This window comes from Pectinophora gossypiella, unplaced genomic scaffold, assembly GCF_024362695.1.
Source record: "Pectinophora gossypiella unplaced genomic scaffold, ilPecGoss1.1 Pgos_43, whole genome shotgun sequence".
NCBI lineage: Eukaryota > Metazoa > Arthropoda > Insecta > Lepidoptera > Gelechiidae > Pectinophora > Pectinophora gossypiella.
In genome coordinates this window covers 85,048-101,653 of record NW_026063253.1, presented here as the reverse complement: position 1 = coordinate 101,653, position 16,606 = coordinate 85,048, and the positions used below count along the sequence as shown (strand labels likewise).

The 16,606-nt window shown below is 37.8% G+C and overlaps 1 protein-coding gene across 1 annotated transcript in view; it reads right to left on the bottom strand.

Annotated features, from left to right (window-relative positions):
* Positions 1 to 14,691, bottom strand: part of LOC126381286 (tolloid-like protein 1) — a 151,405-nt gene extending 136,714 nt beyond the window's left edge. Inside the window, exon 1 of the mRNA XM_050030782.1 lies at positions 14,549 to 14,691. The gene's annotated coding sequence lies outside the window, so the exon portion shown is untranslated. The remainder of the gene's footprint in view (positions 1 to 14,548) is intronic.
* Between the last annotated feature and the right edge of the window lie 1,915 nt (positions 14,692 to 16,606).

Here is a 16,606-nt window from a genome sequence, read left to right as displayed (position 1 = left end):
CATTTTACTAACATATCATAACAACACAACATAAAATATGAAAATATTTCATAAATAAAAATCTCACTGGGGTACGAACCTGTGGGATTCAACCCACATGCAATTTTACCATCCATCGGTTCGCAGAACTATGAACCGTTTATTTATTAAGCGTATCACGCGCCAGTTACATTGGCAATTGAAAACAGTGCCTAACAAGACTGCCAACCCTTAAAGGTATAAAACCACTTAAGCGCCATTTCGAAAAATGACATTCAGATGTATTTTTTATAACGAAAATTCATTCAAATAATTTCAATGTGTGTAACGGCCTCCGTGGTCCAGTGGTTAAGCGTTGGGCTCATGATCCGGAGGCCCCGGGTTCGAATCCCGGTGGGGACTTTGTGATCCCTAGTTTGGTTAGGACATTACAGGCCGATCACCAGATTGTTCGAAAGTAAGATGATACGTGCTTCGGAAGGCACATTAAGCTGTTGGTCCCGATTACTACATAGTCGTTACATGAGTCATGACAGGGGCCTTTTACGGCTCAATAGTAACCCTGACACCAGGGTTGATGAGGTTGGTAATCCACAAATCTTAAAACAGAAAATTGAGACCACAAATCTTTACTTGGATTGAATGAAAGTAGCTTGTCTATAGCGAGGTTTTGTAAAACATTCATCATCAGCCGTACGACGCCCACTGCTGGGCATAGGCCTCCCCCAAGGATATCCACGACGATCGATCCTGTGCTGCCCGCACCCACCGGCTTCCCGCGACCTTCACCAGATCGTCGGTCCACCTTGTAGCGGGCCTACCCACTGAGCGTCGTCCGACACGTGGTCGCCATTCGAGAACCTTTCCGCCCCAGCGGCCATCGGTTCTCCTCGCTATGTGTCCTGCCCACTGCCACTTCAGCTTTGCAATTCTCCGAGCTATGTCGGTGACTTTAGTTCTCCTGCGGATCTCCTCATTTCTGATTCGATCGAGCAGGGAAATACCGAGCATAGCTCTTTCCATTGTAACACACGAATACATACGAATGTGATTTTTCAAAAAGACACGTCTTTTAACTATAAAGCGACTATATTATGTAACCACATGTTTTACAATCCCTGAGACACGTGTACATTATAAAAACCTTGTAAAAGGGTCAGCGTCGTAAAAAAGAGAACCTTTATTTTCTTTTTACGACCCAAATTTAGGGAAGGTGTAGGATTGTGTTTAACTTGCATAATTTTCGTGCGAATCCTGTCGATAGTGATTTAAATACAGGTACATAGTTTACATAAAATACGTACATACTCACGCCTATTTCCCACCGGAGTAAGCAGAGATTATGGAATTTCATTTGCTCCGATCTTCACATACTTTACATAAAATACAGGATGTTAGTGACATACTCAGGGGGCTGATTTAGCTCATGATTCTGAGTTGATATCAATTGGAATGGAATTTTCAATCGCAAAAGCATAAAATTACTTACCAAAAGAGACTACAGATTTTATGATATCACGAATTTTACGACGGAAAATTCCACTTGATATCAACTCAGAATCATGCTCATGGCGGCATCTTCTTTGCCGAAGCAGTTCTTTTTCTTTCAGACTTAGAACATTTTTGCTCGGCTGGAAATCTTATTGCTTTTAATTTATTGGCCTTTGACGTGGCATGTAACGATCCGAGCTGGAACCACCTGACTAAAGGGGCCTCTAACGGACCGTGTTATTTTCTGACAATCGGGTGATAAGCCTGCAACGTCCCAACGAAAGTAGAGATGTGGTAGGATCATAAAATGATTTTAGTGATATCTTACCGGGATTTGAACCCGGGACGTCCAGATCGAGAGATCAACACTCTAACGCCCGGGTCCCGGGTTCGAATCCTAGTTTGGTTAGGACATTGCAGGCTGATCACCTGATTGTCCAGAAAGTAAGATGATCCCTGCTTCGGAAGGCACGTTAAGCCGTTGGTCCCGGTTACTACTTACTGATGTAAGTAAGTAGTCGTTACAATACATGAGCCATGTCAAGGGCCTTTGGCGGCTCAATAATAACCCTGACACCAGGGTTGATGAGGTTGGTAATTCACCTTACAACCGACACAATAGAAGAGAAGAACACTCTAACCACTAAAGCACGGTGATCCCATTACTTATTCCTTCTATCGATATTCCTTATCCCATAGCAATTTTATATTATTATTCTGATTCTTTCTATTCCATATCTACCAAACAATCCGCCTTATTCCGACTATCTATTCAACTATCACGACCACTACGACTAATGAATAAAGATACCTATATTTTACACATAATAAAAACATTTCATTTACAATTCACTCATAATAATAGTTAGTATCGTACTATCTCTGTTCTTTGACCCTTATGTTGATTCATCTCGCGTTTTGCCACCGTATCTTCAATTAAATAACAACTGAGTTGTAAATGTATATAGTAGAATATGGCATGAATGGTGAGGGTTGTTGCGACGTTCTGTGTTCGGAGAGGAGACGGACGGTCGGACTGTACTATCGTAAGTGATAAGCGAGATACATTCCAATAATAAAGCGAACGCTTTCTTTGTGGATGTACGGTCAGCAGATAAATAGAGAAGGTAAATCATACGTCACGTGGCAATGTAAACGTATAAGTTTTTCGTTTGTTCATAGACAACTTCGAAGAAGGGCGAACTCGCTAAACGCCAATTCTCAATGTTGGGAATTGAGAACGCACCCATTATTATTAGCCTAATATGTTGGCTAATCTGCTAGTTCTCTAGTTACTGATTTATGTTGGCAATACCTTTTTCTTATGTCATTCTTTTTATTACAATAAATTACGTTCGCGCGTTTTTGTCCGTAAAACCAAAACAAGTCTTTTCTTATTTTCCTGTTCTAAATATCAACATGGTAGCAGAGCGTGGTTGCGTAAAAGTTGATAAAAAGTGAAGACTCCGAAAGAATTAACAAAACTGGCCGTCGTATTTGTTGTCAACTCTGCCGTACATCTTTTGAGGTTACCGAAGCGGCGTCATTATTCACATACCGACAATCACAGTTTAAATCGCTGAAAGATGTCTACTACAAGCCATAATCCTTTTCACATTGATAGACTTGTCGGAAGAGACAATTACGCAAGTTGGAAATTCGCAGTAGAGGCATATTTCAGGCTAGAAGAATTGTGGAGTTGTGTTGAAGGAACTAATAGTGATGAAAAGAAGGAAATAAAGGCGAAATCGAAGCTTATTCTACTGCTAGACCCGATCAACTATGTACATGTACAAAACGCGACTACATGCAAAGAAGTCTGGGACAGTTTGCAACACGCTTTTGATGACAGTGGGCTATATAGAAGAGTAGCTTTGTTGAGAGATCTCATCACAACTACACTAGACAGTTCTCGAAACGTAGATGACTATGTGAATAAGATTATGTTGACCGCTCATAAACTTAGAAATATTCAGTTTGACATTAATGATGAATGGCTCGGAACGCTGATGTTAGCTGGCTTACCGGAAACTTATAAGCCAATGATAATGGGCTTGGAGAGCTCTGGGATCAAGATCAGTGCAGACTCAATCAAAACAAAACTCCTGCAGGAAGTACAATGCTCAGAAAGTACAGCATTCTTCACAAGGAAAACAGTCATTCACGGGAATCAGAGTATAGCAAAGGCTCATACTTCCAAGGGGCCCCGTTGCTATAATTGTAACAAGCATGGACATTTTGCTAAGAACTGCCGTGCTCCGAAGAAGAAGATGACAGAAAAAGCAGAAGAAAATAAGAGCTTTGTAGCAGCATTTTCAGCATCTTCACAGACAATGAATCCGGACCTTTGGTATGTGGACTCAGGTGCCTCCATGCACATGACCAATAGATGTGACTGGATGTATGATGTAACAAGCCCACCGATACCCACCATCACTGTTGCTAGTAAGACTCCACTGCCTGTGGAAAGTATGGGAAAGGTCACTTTATTAATGAATGGTAATGAACAGACTAAAATTCAGGTAAGAGAAGTTCTATACATACCTAAACTGGCTGCCAATCTCTTGTCAGTGAGTGCTATGGTAAAAAATGGCTGTAAGATTAATTTCAGAGATAAATATTGTGATATCTATGACCAAAATAACAAATTCCTGTGTTCAGCTACATTGATAAACAATTTGTACCAGTTAAACACTCATAGAGAAGTTTTATCAAACTTATGCACAAATAACTTAAATGATGCTGTCCTATGGCATAGACGCATGGGACACCTGAATTTTTCAGATGTTAGTAAGCTACCGGAGTGTGCAGAAGGAGTCAAGCCATTTCCTGACAAAAGTAAAGAACTCATCACATGCACCACCTGCCTCAAAGGTAAACAGAGCAGACTGCCATTCAATAATACTGGTTCAAGAGCCACACAACCACTGCAGCTCATCCACACAGACTTATGTGGACCTATGGAACAAGCATCACTGGGAGGTATGAAATACTTTATTACCTTTATCGATGACTTTACTAGAAGAGTTCATGTTTATTTTTTGAAAGACAAATTGAGTGTTATTGATGTATTCAAAGATTATAAAAGCAAAGTAGAGAATGAGCTTGGCAAAAGGATTAAAGTTATTCGGTCTGACAATGGAAAAGAATACTGCAATAAGGAATTTGATAGTTTCTTAAGTGGGCATGGAATTGAACATCAAACAAGTACTCCGTACACTCCCCAACAGAATGGTCTTGCAGAAAGGATGAACAGGACACTGGTGGAAAGAGCTAAATGTATGTTGTTTGATGCTCATTTGTCTAAGCAATATTGGGGAGAGGCATTGGCAACAGCGGCTTATGTAATTAATAGATCACCCACAAGGTCAATTGATGGCAAAACACCTATGGAAAAGTGGTCAGGCAAGAAACCTAATTTATCAAATATAAAGATTTTTGGCTCTGAAGTAATGGCTCAAGTACCAAAAGAAAAACGTCAAAAATGGGATTCTAAATCTAAAAAATATATATTTGCGAAACTAGCAAGGGATATCGCTTGCTTGATCCAGATACTAATAAAATTATTAAAAGTAGAGATGTAGTATTTTTAGAAAATGTTCAAAAGGTTGATTGTAATGTGTACTTACCTTACTTACCTGACAGCAATCCTGATGGAACACAGTCCCCCTCAGAAATCTGTAAAGAAAAATTAGAAAGCGACTCGGTTCATTCTTCAAGCGACGACTATCTGTCTGGCGACAATGATGATCCTCCCTACATACCTGAAGTATCAGTTGAATTATCGACACCAGCACGCAATATAAATTTACGTCCACGTAAAGCAGTCCAGTATGCAGAGACAGATGATTGTGATGTAAGTTATTTTTGCCCAATTATTGATCTGAATGACCCACAAACTCTTGATGAAGCTCTTACATCATCTCATGCAAATCAGTGGAGGAAGGCCATGCAGGAAGAATATGATTCTTTAATGAAGAACAAAACATGGTCATTAGTAGAATTACCACCAGGTAAAAGAGCTTTACCTTGTAAATGGGTTTTTAAAAGTAAGACTAATGAGAAAGGAGAAATTGTTCGTTTTAAAGCTAGATTAGTCATCAAGGGTTGCACTCAAAGAAAAGGAAATGATTATGATGAAGTTTACGCCCCTGTCGTAAGATATACCTCAGTTCGATATTTACTTGCTCTAGCCGCTAAATATGATTTAGATATGATTCAGATGGACGCCATAAGCGCATTTCTTCAGGGCGATATTGACACCGAAATCTACATGTCACAGCCAGAATGCTATGAAGAGAATGGTAGAGTATGTTATTTACATAAATCAATCTATGGGCTGAAGCAAGCTAGTCGTCAATGGAACCTAAAATTGAATGATATTCTTCTCAAAATTGGATTGGAAAGATCAAAAGTTGATCCATGCATTTATTATTCAGTAAGTGAATCTAAAATGATCTTTATTGCAGTGTGGGTGGATGACTTCTTGATATTTACAAATGATAAGGAAACAGCAACAGATATCAAAGAAAAATTAAAGGAAGAGTTCTGTATGAAAGATCTGGGCGAGATGCGGCAGTGCATTGGCATAAATGTTAATAGAGATCGTGAGGCAGGTGCTGTTATGATAAATCAAAAGAAATATATTAACTTTATACTGGAACGGTTTGGTATGTCTGAATGCAAACCAGTACGCACACCAATAGAGGCAAATACAAAATTTAATAAGAAACCTGAAAATGAAGATAGTAATTTTCCATATAGAGAGGCAGTAGGCTGTCTTATTTATCTGGCACAAGTCACTCGACCTGATATCACCTATATAGTCAATAAGTTGAGTCAGTATTGTAATGCTCCAGGACATCAACACTGGCTTGGAATAAAAAGGGTCATGAGATACCTTCAAGGAACCAAGGATCTACAGTTATGTTATGTTAAAGAAGACTCAAGAGAAATAACTGGGTATTGTGATGCAGACTGGGCCAATGACCCATTGGATCGAAGGTCGTGCACTGGCTACACTTTTATTTTTCAAAATGGGAGCATATCTTGGAATTCCTGTAAACAGCAGACTGTAGCTCTCTCTACAGCAGAGGCCGAATATATGGCGATGGCGTCAGCGACTCAGGAAGCATTATGGCTTCGGCAGTTGCAAGATGAACTCGGCCAAGGCATGGACAGTGTGTTGAACATTTACAGTGATAACCAAAGTGCAATAAGACTGGCCTTAACGGATAGTTATAAACCTAAGACAAAACATATTGACATTCGATTACATTTTCTTAGAGAAAATATTGTAAAATCTAAAGTTAAGTTCTTATATGTAAATGGTTGTAACATGGTAGCTGACAATTTAACTAAGGGTGTGACTTTTGTAAAACATTTGTATTGTATTAGTAAAATGGGTTTGCGTTCTGGAGGGAGTGTTGGGAATTGAGAACGCACCCATTATTATTAGCCTAATATGTTGGCTAATCTGCTAGTTCTCTAGTTACTGATTTATGTTGGCAATACCTTTTTCTTATGTCATTCTTTTTATTACAATAAATTACGTTCGCGCGTTTTTGTCCGTAAAACCAAAACAAGTCTTTTCTTATTTTCCTGTTCTAAATATCAACACTCAAAACGACAAAATCTCATGAAGGCGACTTTAGTACAGTCATCCATCCTGTTTTCCACAGGGTCCGCTTAGCTAACCTAAAGATTTGACAGGTCCGGTTTTTTACAGAAGTGACTGCCTGTCTGACCTTCTAACCTATGAAGGGAAAACCAGCCCAATACAGGTTTGGTAACTTTATTACAGACATATTTGAAATAATAAAACCCGAACGCCTTCCTTTGAACGTGATACTATGTAGACGTAGAAAAAAAATGAATAATGTGGAGTGAAGTGATGATGATGATGTGATCCAGCCGGGTTTGGCTACGGCGACTGCTTCAACCCCGACGTTCATATGCATGTGGCTTATACAGGGACTAGTGACATCGTAAAGAAAATATTGAGGGATGATTCAGACCACGATTCTGAGTTGATATCAAGTGGAATTTCCGGTCACAAAACACCAGGGAGAGGTTGGTAATTCACCTTACCAACCCAATATCATATATCGATAACTTAACGATATATGATATTGGGTTGGGATGAAGTCGTGAGCTTATATTATGTTTTCATATCGGTGGTATTTTCAATCTTATCAACCGTTGTGAAACATTTTTGTGTGAACAGTACATCCGGCCATTAACAACCATTTGTCAAATTTGAACGATCGAACCGGAAAGAGATGAGTGTCCATACAATTGTACCAACCTAACGTTATTTTTTGAATTGTCATGTTGCTATGCAGGAATAGATTACTAAAAATAGGACTGCATCTGATGGGATTGTAGAGCTTCCGATAAGTACAGATAAAATTTTAACTTACCTACTTGTCAATTTGTTGAATTATAAGCAACTTCGCGTTGAGGAGAAAGTAATACATAGAATTAAGCGTCACGCCTGTATCCCAATTGATCAGTATCCTCGATATCTGGCTACTGCCAGAGGTGTATAAACATGCACCCACTCCTCGATGTTCCTTAAACATAGCTGATGCATACTTAGTTAATAAGTTGATAAGGCCGCCATTTGCCATGTACCTCGTTAAGAGTCTTTTGTAATTATTTCTTTTTATTTTGGTGCAATAAAGTTTTTTTTAAATTATTTTTAAACAAAATTACATACATATACACTTAATACTATCGCCAAACTACAACCGTAGTTTGTTGGCGTCGTGCTCATTCCCTAATTTTGTTTACCAGTATTTACAACAACTACCCTCCACCCACTAAAATACAAAAAAAAGACATACCACACACAATTAACTTACTAAACATAACTACACTCATTATTTAAAACTATATACACACATTCATACGCACCCGCAAATACTACTGTTTATTTTTATTAGTATATTTGTATTTGTATAGGCGATTATAGCACTAACAAAACCAAAAGTAGGTATGATAATTCCGTGCTCCGAAAGGCACTTAAAGCCGTTAATCCTGGCTACTTTACTCAAGTACGAAGGTTCATAATTCTTCTTCTCTCGTGTGGGTTGTGAGTGAGGTGGATTATCAACCTCATCAACCCTGGTGTCAGGGTTATTATTGAGTCATCAAAGGCCCCTGACATGGCTCATGTAACGACTACGTACTTACATCAGTAAGTAGTAACCGGAACCAACGCCTTCACATGCCTTCCACGGATCATCTTACTTTCGGACAATCAGATGATCAGCCTGTAATATCCTTACCAAACTAGGGATCACAAAGTATTTTTTGTGTGGTTTTGTTTATTTTTAAAGTAATTTTGGTGGTATTTTTGTGGTTCATAATTGTTACATGAGGCATGCTGTTAGGCGTGTCATGGGTCTTTGACGTTTGAGTACCTAATTGATGACTCTTAAAAAAAAAAAATTAACAGCAAAACACACATACTTTTTTGTTTAGGTTTGTGCTCTGATAATGGCAATAGGCTCGCCCCCAATTACGTGGGACTTAAACATAGCTGGCGAGGTTTGGTAACAAATGTGATTCTTTTTAGCATAATATAATATATATTATGTTAAAAACATATGTATTTCAATAAAAAAAACATCCCTCTGCAATCAATAAATTCGAATCGAGCAACACAATCGGAATCAAGGTAATTCAATTCAAAAGTTTGACGCGAGTTTTGAACAATAACAATCAGGTTTAGGGAGTTAACGCGACAATTTGGGAAATAAATCAAATTTCGCCTGACACGTACCAACATGACAGTTAAATTTAAGCTTTGTCGAAATTAATACAAATAACTTTACAGCTGAGATCTTAACGACGAATGTGACGTGGTCTTTATGTACGTGAGGTGTTTAAGCAGGGAGTGTAGACATAGAAATGCCTTAGTTATAAATGAAAACGTGTCGTGTTTAAAATTATAAATGGGTCTACATTATTAAAAGTCCATACGTACATACATACAATACAATACAAAAACTCTTTATTGCAAAAAAAACAATAAAATCACTATTAAAAATACTTCCCACTTCTAGGCGCAGCCCTCCCCTCAATCAACCGGAGGGGTATGGAGCATACTCCACCACTCTGCTCCACTACGGGTTGGTGGAGGTGTTTTACGGCTAAAAATCGGGACCAACAGCTTAACTTGCCTTCTGAAGTACGGAACGTAAGATGTTTCCAGACATGATGATTTTTTGACAATGCAAGTGCAATGTCCTCGCTAAACAAAGAACGGCCTCACGAAGTGATTTCCACAAAGTGTCCATCGGAAATCAAATCCAGAACTCCAGATCGTGAGGCCAGTACTCTAACTATTAGACCACGGAGGCTGTTAATAAAAGTCCATCATTTCCGTAGCATTATCCCGTTTTTCACAGAGTTGGGTTTTTTACAGAAGCGACTGCCTGTCTGAGCTTCCAACCCACGAAGGGAAAACCATTCCAAGAAATAGAAAAGATTAGGTCACATACCTGCGAAAATGCATTTCTCGGGAATGTGGGTTTCCTCACGATGTTTTATTTCACCGCTGAGCACGATCCATACATGAATTTGAAAACAAATTGGATAATCATTGGTTTAGTCCTGTGCTGCATTCGGATTGTTCTGGATTGTATGTACCTAGTCACATCACTAATTTAAGAGCCACGCTCTTATTGGTGTAGCATTCTCCATTCTTGTCTATCAAAGCCCAATTCCTTCACTTCCGTATAAGACACGACGTTTGCCTTCTCTGTAATCTGTTACATGTAAGCTCTTCTTGGTCTTCCTCTTCCTCTCTTTCCTTGTAGCTTCCCTTCTATGGTGTTTTTAACAAATTTGTCGTGTCTTATTAAGTGCCAATGTACCTATGTATGTATGTACCTAGTAGCGAAGAAAAAACAGTCCGGCTGGCCGATGTAAATTACAAAAGTTTTGAAACAACCAAATAGGTATTTGAAATAAAACGTGAACGAAAAGTTGTACAATTTTCTAAAAGTGACAACTACATAAAACGTCTCCGTTGCGTGAACTTTTCCCTCGTAGGTACAGCTTTGATGACACGCCATTTTATTCAACTTATTTATGTCTCTTTTGTAACTACATAATTTTATTTTGCTGCAATTAAGCATATTTGAATTTGAATTTTGAGAGAGAGAAAGAGGGAGAAAGGGAGAGATTTCTATTTATAAACGCCGCGTATTTCCAGTAGGTACCTCTACGTTTAGTTGTACAATATACACGGCATTAAATTAAAGGTGGGTGACGTAAAGCCTACTCCCACGCAGCCATTGCGATTTATATACGCGCACTAGAAATTAATTAAGTCATCGGATGTTAGTTGTACATACATGCAATTATGTATAGGTACATTATTAATCAACCCTTCTGTAGATGGGAGACCAAGTGTACTCAGATAACATCAATACACTTACTATTATTATTATTATTGCTACACACACACTACATACACAGAAATACATTTTAAAATTCTTTATAATATTGTATGTCGTTACAATTGTAGTTGAAAGGAATGTATTTGTTTAAGTATTTATTTGTTTATAATTTGTGTCTAATAAAATACCTAGTATACACCTACTGATGATGATGATGATGAGAACGTCTAAGGCCCTGTGCCGAGGTTTTTCTTGCAGCTTCTTTTCCCCGGCTATACAGGTTGTGGGAAGCTGCAGTAGTTTTAGGCGGATGAGATGTTCGTTATGTAAAAATTGACGATTCAAAGTGTAACTATGTTAATGTTACTTACTGAATAAAGATATTTTTGAATTTGAATTTGATGATGTGATCCAGCCGATTTTGGAGTACACTTATTACGATGGTTAACGTCTCCATATAGAGAAAACCTTGTAAGCGCATTTTTCTAAAATCTTACAAAAAGTAACTATCCAGCTTACGTTCTCAAAAAAATATAGATGGCGTTGGCAATGTTGCCTTCGTTTAACATTCTAATTTAATGAATAACCAGACATCTTCCATCTTTGTTTTTGGGTATAAATGATGACCCTTATTATTGTAATTATACTCGCTCCTTGTTCGAGAGGTATTTAACAGTGTAATCTACGTCTTATGCTCCAGCATCGTCACAATTTTCAAAGCTCATATTCCAAAGCTAAAAAAAAAAGTTAGTTTCCCGCTTCCTGAACGCAGCTGTCAACTAATGTCATTATGTTTAAAGCATGTTTCATGGACAACTCTTATTATGTTTCATGGAAGCTTTAGGGCGGGATATTAAAATTGAAGGGAGGGAGTCCTCTCGAACAAGGAGCTTCGTATAATTGAGATAGAACTTCACTTACAGGTAAGTTCGTTTAATCTCATAATCATTATTCTTATAACAAGTTTTTTACATAAAGTAAGCTTCACATGAGCTTTAAACGTATATTCTGTCAAATCCTAAATATTGACTGGTATTTTATTGTAAAAATGTATAAATAAGAAAATTTAATCTAAAATTTTATTTTTGTTCCCAATGGTTGCTCTCTGTGGTTGCTCCCCGTCGTCAATATTTCCTGATCGAAAAGATCAAACAGATGCCAAATGAGAGTTGTAGCATTTTTATTGGTACAACAAATTGCCTTACATGGTGTACGTTGGCTTACTTAACACGGAGCAAACATTAATATAACATAGGTACATTCAATAATCCCGTGTAAACACGAGGATGCTTAACCCAACATGTTTGTAGTCAGTAATTAAATCGACACCACAGCTGGTATAGTGACGATATAAGCAAGTCCCGGAAACTCCATACAAAAACTTCATTCTTGTGTGAGTGCAAGGGAGAGAGACAGACCGCGCGCGCTCCGTATGTTTAATAATAATAATAATAATAATCATTTATTTTCAGATTTACAATCCATAGTTGTTAGTAAAAATGCAGTCTTAACCTATTGTTAGTAGAAAACACAAAATAAGATAACGATTGCCAGATGTGTGCAATCGCATCCACCGCGCGAACATAGGCGCGTCCCACCTGCCGATCAGCACACTCAGGATACTGTTCGAACTCTTACACATTCGATTTAGGGCCGAGGCGCCTCTCTTCCTCATTATTGTATAGAAGCAGTCTATCCTCGCTTCAGCAAACACGAGAGAAGCGCTACAGAATCGCCATCCCCATTAATCCCCATGAAATAGGGGGCAAGCCTGGGACAAATCCTGGAAGCCACGTGATGTCAATTATCTATCATCCAAACATGAATTCAAACTCATAAAGTTGAATTTAGTGGTTGAATTCAAATCAGAAATCAGAATCATTTTATTCAACGTAATTATCATGGATAAACTTGTTGAAGGTCAATGTAACATTTTTGAATTGACATCATTTCGCAAGGTGCTATGGCTGAGGAGACGAAATGAAAATAAACTGCATCAGCAACACATTTTTTAAATCAAAGAGGGTAACCATTACAAGTTGCAGATAGCGCCATACTTGTTGCCAAGTTTTGGGCCGATACAATTTAGTTTGCCATCGACACGATAAGAAGAAGAATAACTAGAGGAACACATTCAATACCAGACATTTTTATCATTTCAAATCAAATACATTGCACAGAAATTATTTTTAACAATCAGACATAACATATGAATACAGTACGTACAACCCGGGCGGCCTTAATGCTCTTGAGTAATTCAATCAATTCAGTAATAATCTTCTTCTTATCGTGTAGGCTATGAGGTGGAATACCAACCTCATCAACCCTGGTGTCAGGGTTATGATTGAGGCGCCAAAGACCCCTCAGATGGCTCATGTAACGATTACTCACTTACATCAGTAAATAGTAACCGGGACCAACGGCTTAATATGCCTTCCGAAGCACGGATCGTCTTATTTTCGGACAATCAGGTGATCACAAAGTCTCCACAAAGTCTTCAGTAATAATTATTAAATAATATCATTCTTATAAGTAGGAATTGCGGCACAGTGATTAAATTAATTATCACAAGTCGATGACACGTGTGCACTCATACCGTACTTCCTTTATCCTGGTCCCTTTGATTAGCACCGAATAATTAATAACAGTACGCGCTTCCTGCGTTTTCTACATGCGGCTTGCTCTTGTAATGAGATGCTCAATATTTGGACTTAGTGAAACGGTTAAAACATTCGAATGTTCCTTATTTAAATTGTACATTAAAATTTTAAATTGTGATTCTACATTATACAGCCACAAGTCATGGCATACCTACATAAGATAAATAAGATCACGCCTATTTCCCGTTGGGTTAGGCAGAGACGGAATTCCACTTACTGCGATCCTAACAGACCATCGCTTCTCCACTATCATCAGTCTTAATGCATGCTCGTCAGTTTAGAGTACATGTCCAGATAATGGTGATGAATTAATGCCTAATTCATTTTAAAAAAATGTAGTCTCAAGTACCTATTCATCATCATTAATTTAAGAGCCACGCTCATGCTTACGAGCATGGTCTATGCTGCTTTTTAGGGAAAAATAGGGCATTGGTTTCCCTCTTGCCATCCGCCCCGAAGTAACCTGTCTGACGCGTACGGGATGGCGCCCAGAACAATATCTAATTAACATAATACATGCACCATAAGTTAGAAACTAATCAGTTCTTCTACATTAGTCAAAATTGCAATAGACGTAACATGAGAGTTGTAACATTTTTTTCCGCCTTTGCCTTCCGCCCCTATCTAAGTACCTATTACTCGGAATGAAAATACGTGAGTTTCATAGTTCTATAGAAGAAAAACACATCAGAATGTGTAAAACAATTTAATAGAGACATGGCACGGTACAGTCATGAGCAATATAATGTACCCACTTTAGGATTCTGTCGCACTAACATATTTCACACTGCAATTTGTCAAAAAAAATTCAAGTTTCATGGTACCAAAATGAATGCATATTGATGCTTGTGACACTACATAAAAGCGCATGAAAGATGTCGCCTTATCGACAGTCTTAGAGCTTAAACAACCATCTGTTCTTTTACAAATTACCTACACAACTGCGAATCAAATCTGGGACCTTTATTTTTCCTTCTAACAAAAACCATTAATTAAAATACTTACTTGAATCCTTCCTAATTTAGTTACCACGCTCCAATAGAAAGTATCCAAAAGATCACAGGTATTCCACAGAGTATCACAAGGATAGCACTCGCGCGCACGTTAGTTACTGCGCATGTGCGGGACACGGTCACGCGCCGAAGAGTCCTGCGGTCAACTGATATCGTGTCACAGTCTGGAGACTGGGGTACTGTACTGTAGAAAAATACTCGAGATTGTAAGAAAAATATCTAAAAAAAAATAGCGCAGGTCCTATGGTCTCGTCGTAAATACTTTGAAGACTTATTGAAGGAACGGGTGCTTTAGGCACTTTAGCAAGTACGGTCACGAGTACTAATATGTATACACTTTGATACCATGTCACATTAACTTTTTTTACAAATTAAACCGTAACTCTCATTAAATGTCAAATATGATAGAGAGACAGGGTTCTAAAGTGGGTACATGATATTCCTCATGACTGTACACAGGGAAAAGTTTCCTTAATGAATCCGACCGGGAATCGAACTCGTAAGCTCTAGTTTATACCCTTTAAAATGTGAAATTATTAGAATGTCATCAGGACAGATATTGCCTTTCGCGAAAGACAGGAGATAAACGTCTCTTTCGCACTAACGGTTTAAAGCTTAGTACGACAGAGATACGAGATATGCTTTTAATCATGCTACATTTTATAAGGAGTACAGTGGCCAAGTTTAATCTTTAATGTAGCATTTCATTTACCTACGCTTCCTTGTAAATTAAATAATGCTACTAAAGTGGTCATTATCTAGACTGACTGCGTTAGGACACCGTTAATTCTACGTAGTTACCTACTTACGCGTTATTTATTTGTTGTTTGGGACAACAACAGCATAATTTACTTGTAAATTACAATTATTTAAAAAAAGAACTATCCACTTGAGAGTCAAAACAAACTGAGAACAGCGTTACTATTACGACTAAGTACATGTCAAATAACTTTATTCAAAATTAGAACAATTTGGAATTCAAAACAGGAACTATTTTGTAATTCAATATGCGTAAAAAAGACACAAAATAGTTCTTATTTTTAATTAAAAATTAGAACAGTTTTGTGACTTGTCAAAGATACTGTTGTGATGTATTAAAGTTATTTCTATTCCCACAATTACAACAACAACAAAAAAAGAAATAAACCTATGTGGTTCTTACTTAATATTTGTTTTAATTCAAAATTAGAACATTTTTGAATTCAAAAATAAAAAAAAATTGTCGTGACGACAATAAGAACTAAGATTGCGTTCCATTTCAACAGTTTCTTTACGCATATTAATACGTCTAAACCGTTTTATCGGCGACAGTACCCTGTCTTTATTTAACCGTCTGTCAAAACTGTGCACAAACAAGCGACTATCCATCACTATGTTAAAGTTTATCTGTTTATGTAAACAAATAATAATTGCCGAGTACATTTAACTGATCTAACTTTAATAATAGTCTGCCATCATCTATTTCTATTGTTAGAGTGAACTGGAATACAATATGTTTATGATGCAGAGAGGTCACTCACCTTTGTATTATTGTTAATAAAATAACTCATCATCATCAATTTAAGAGCCACGCTCTTGTCGGTGTAGCAAAATAACTAATTAAAAAAACTAAAATAACTAATTCTCTTAAAAGTACTATTACGTCTCAGGCATCGTTAGGGAACAAAAACGGAAACAATGATAAGATTTTTTTTTGTTTCTTATTGTAGATTCGCCGCATAAGGCATTAACTACTTGGCCGAACAAATGGGGAGCGCTAAGGGCTCTCGCCCGACGAGACGATAGCGATAAGCGCTTAATGAGGAAGATCGTCGACCACGCGTCTTTATTAGAGTCCTGGCACATGATAAGTATTACGTACACACAGACTATTAGCAATGTTTCTGCAAACGACGCGAAATGCAGACCGTGGGCTCGTGTGGGAATAATGCGACGGAGAGAGAGATAGCTGTACTTATTAGAAATTATTTTTCTGAACATTTTTCACCGAACATCTGAAGTGGCATCAGAATCGATAAAGGATGCGACGTTGTTTGAGTATCGGCTATAA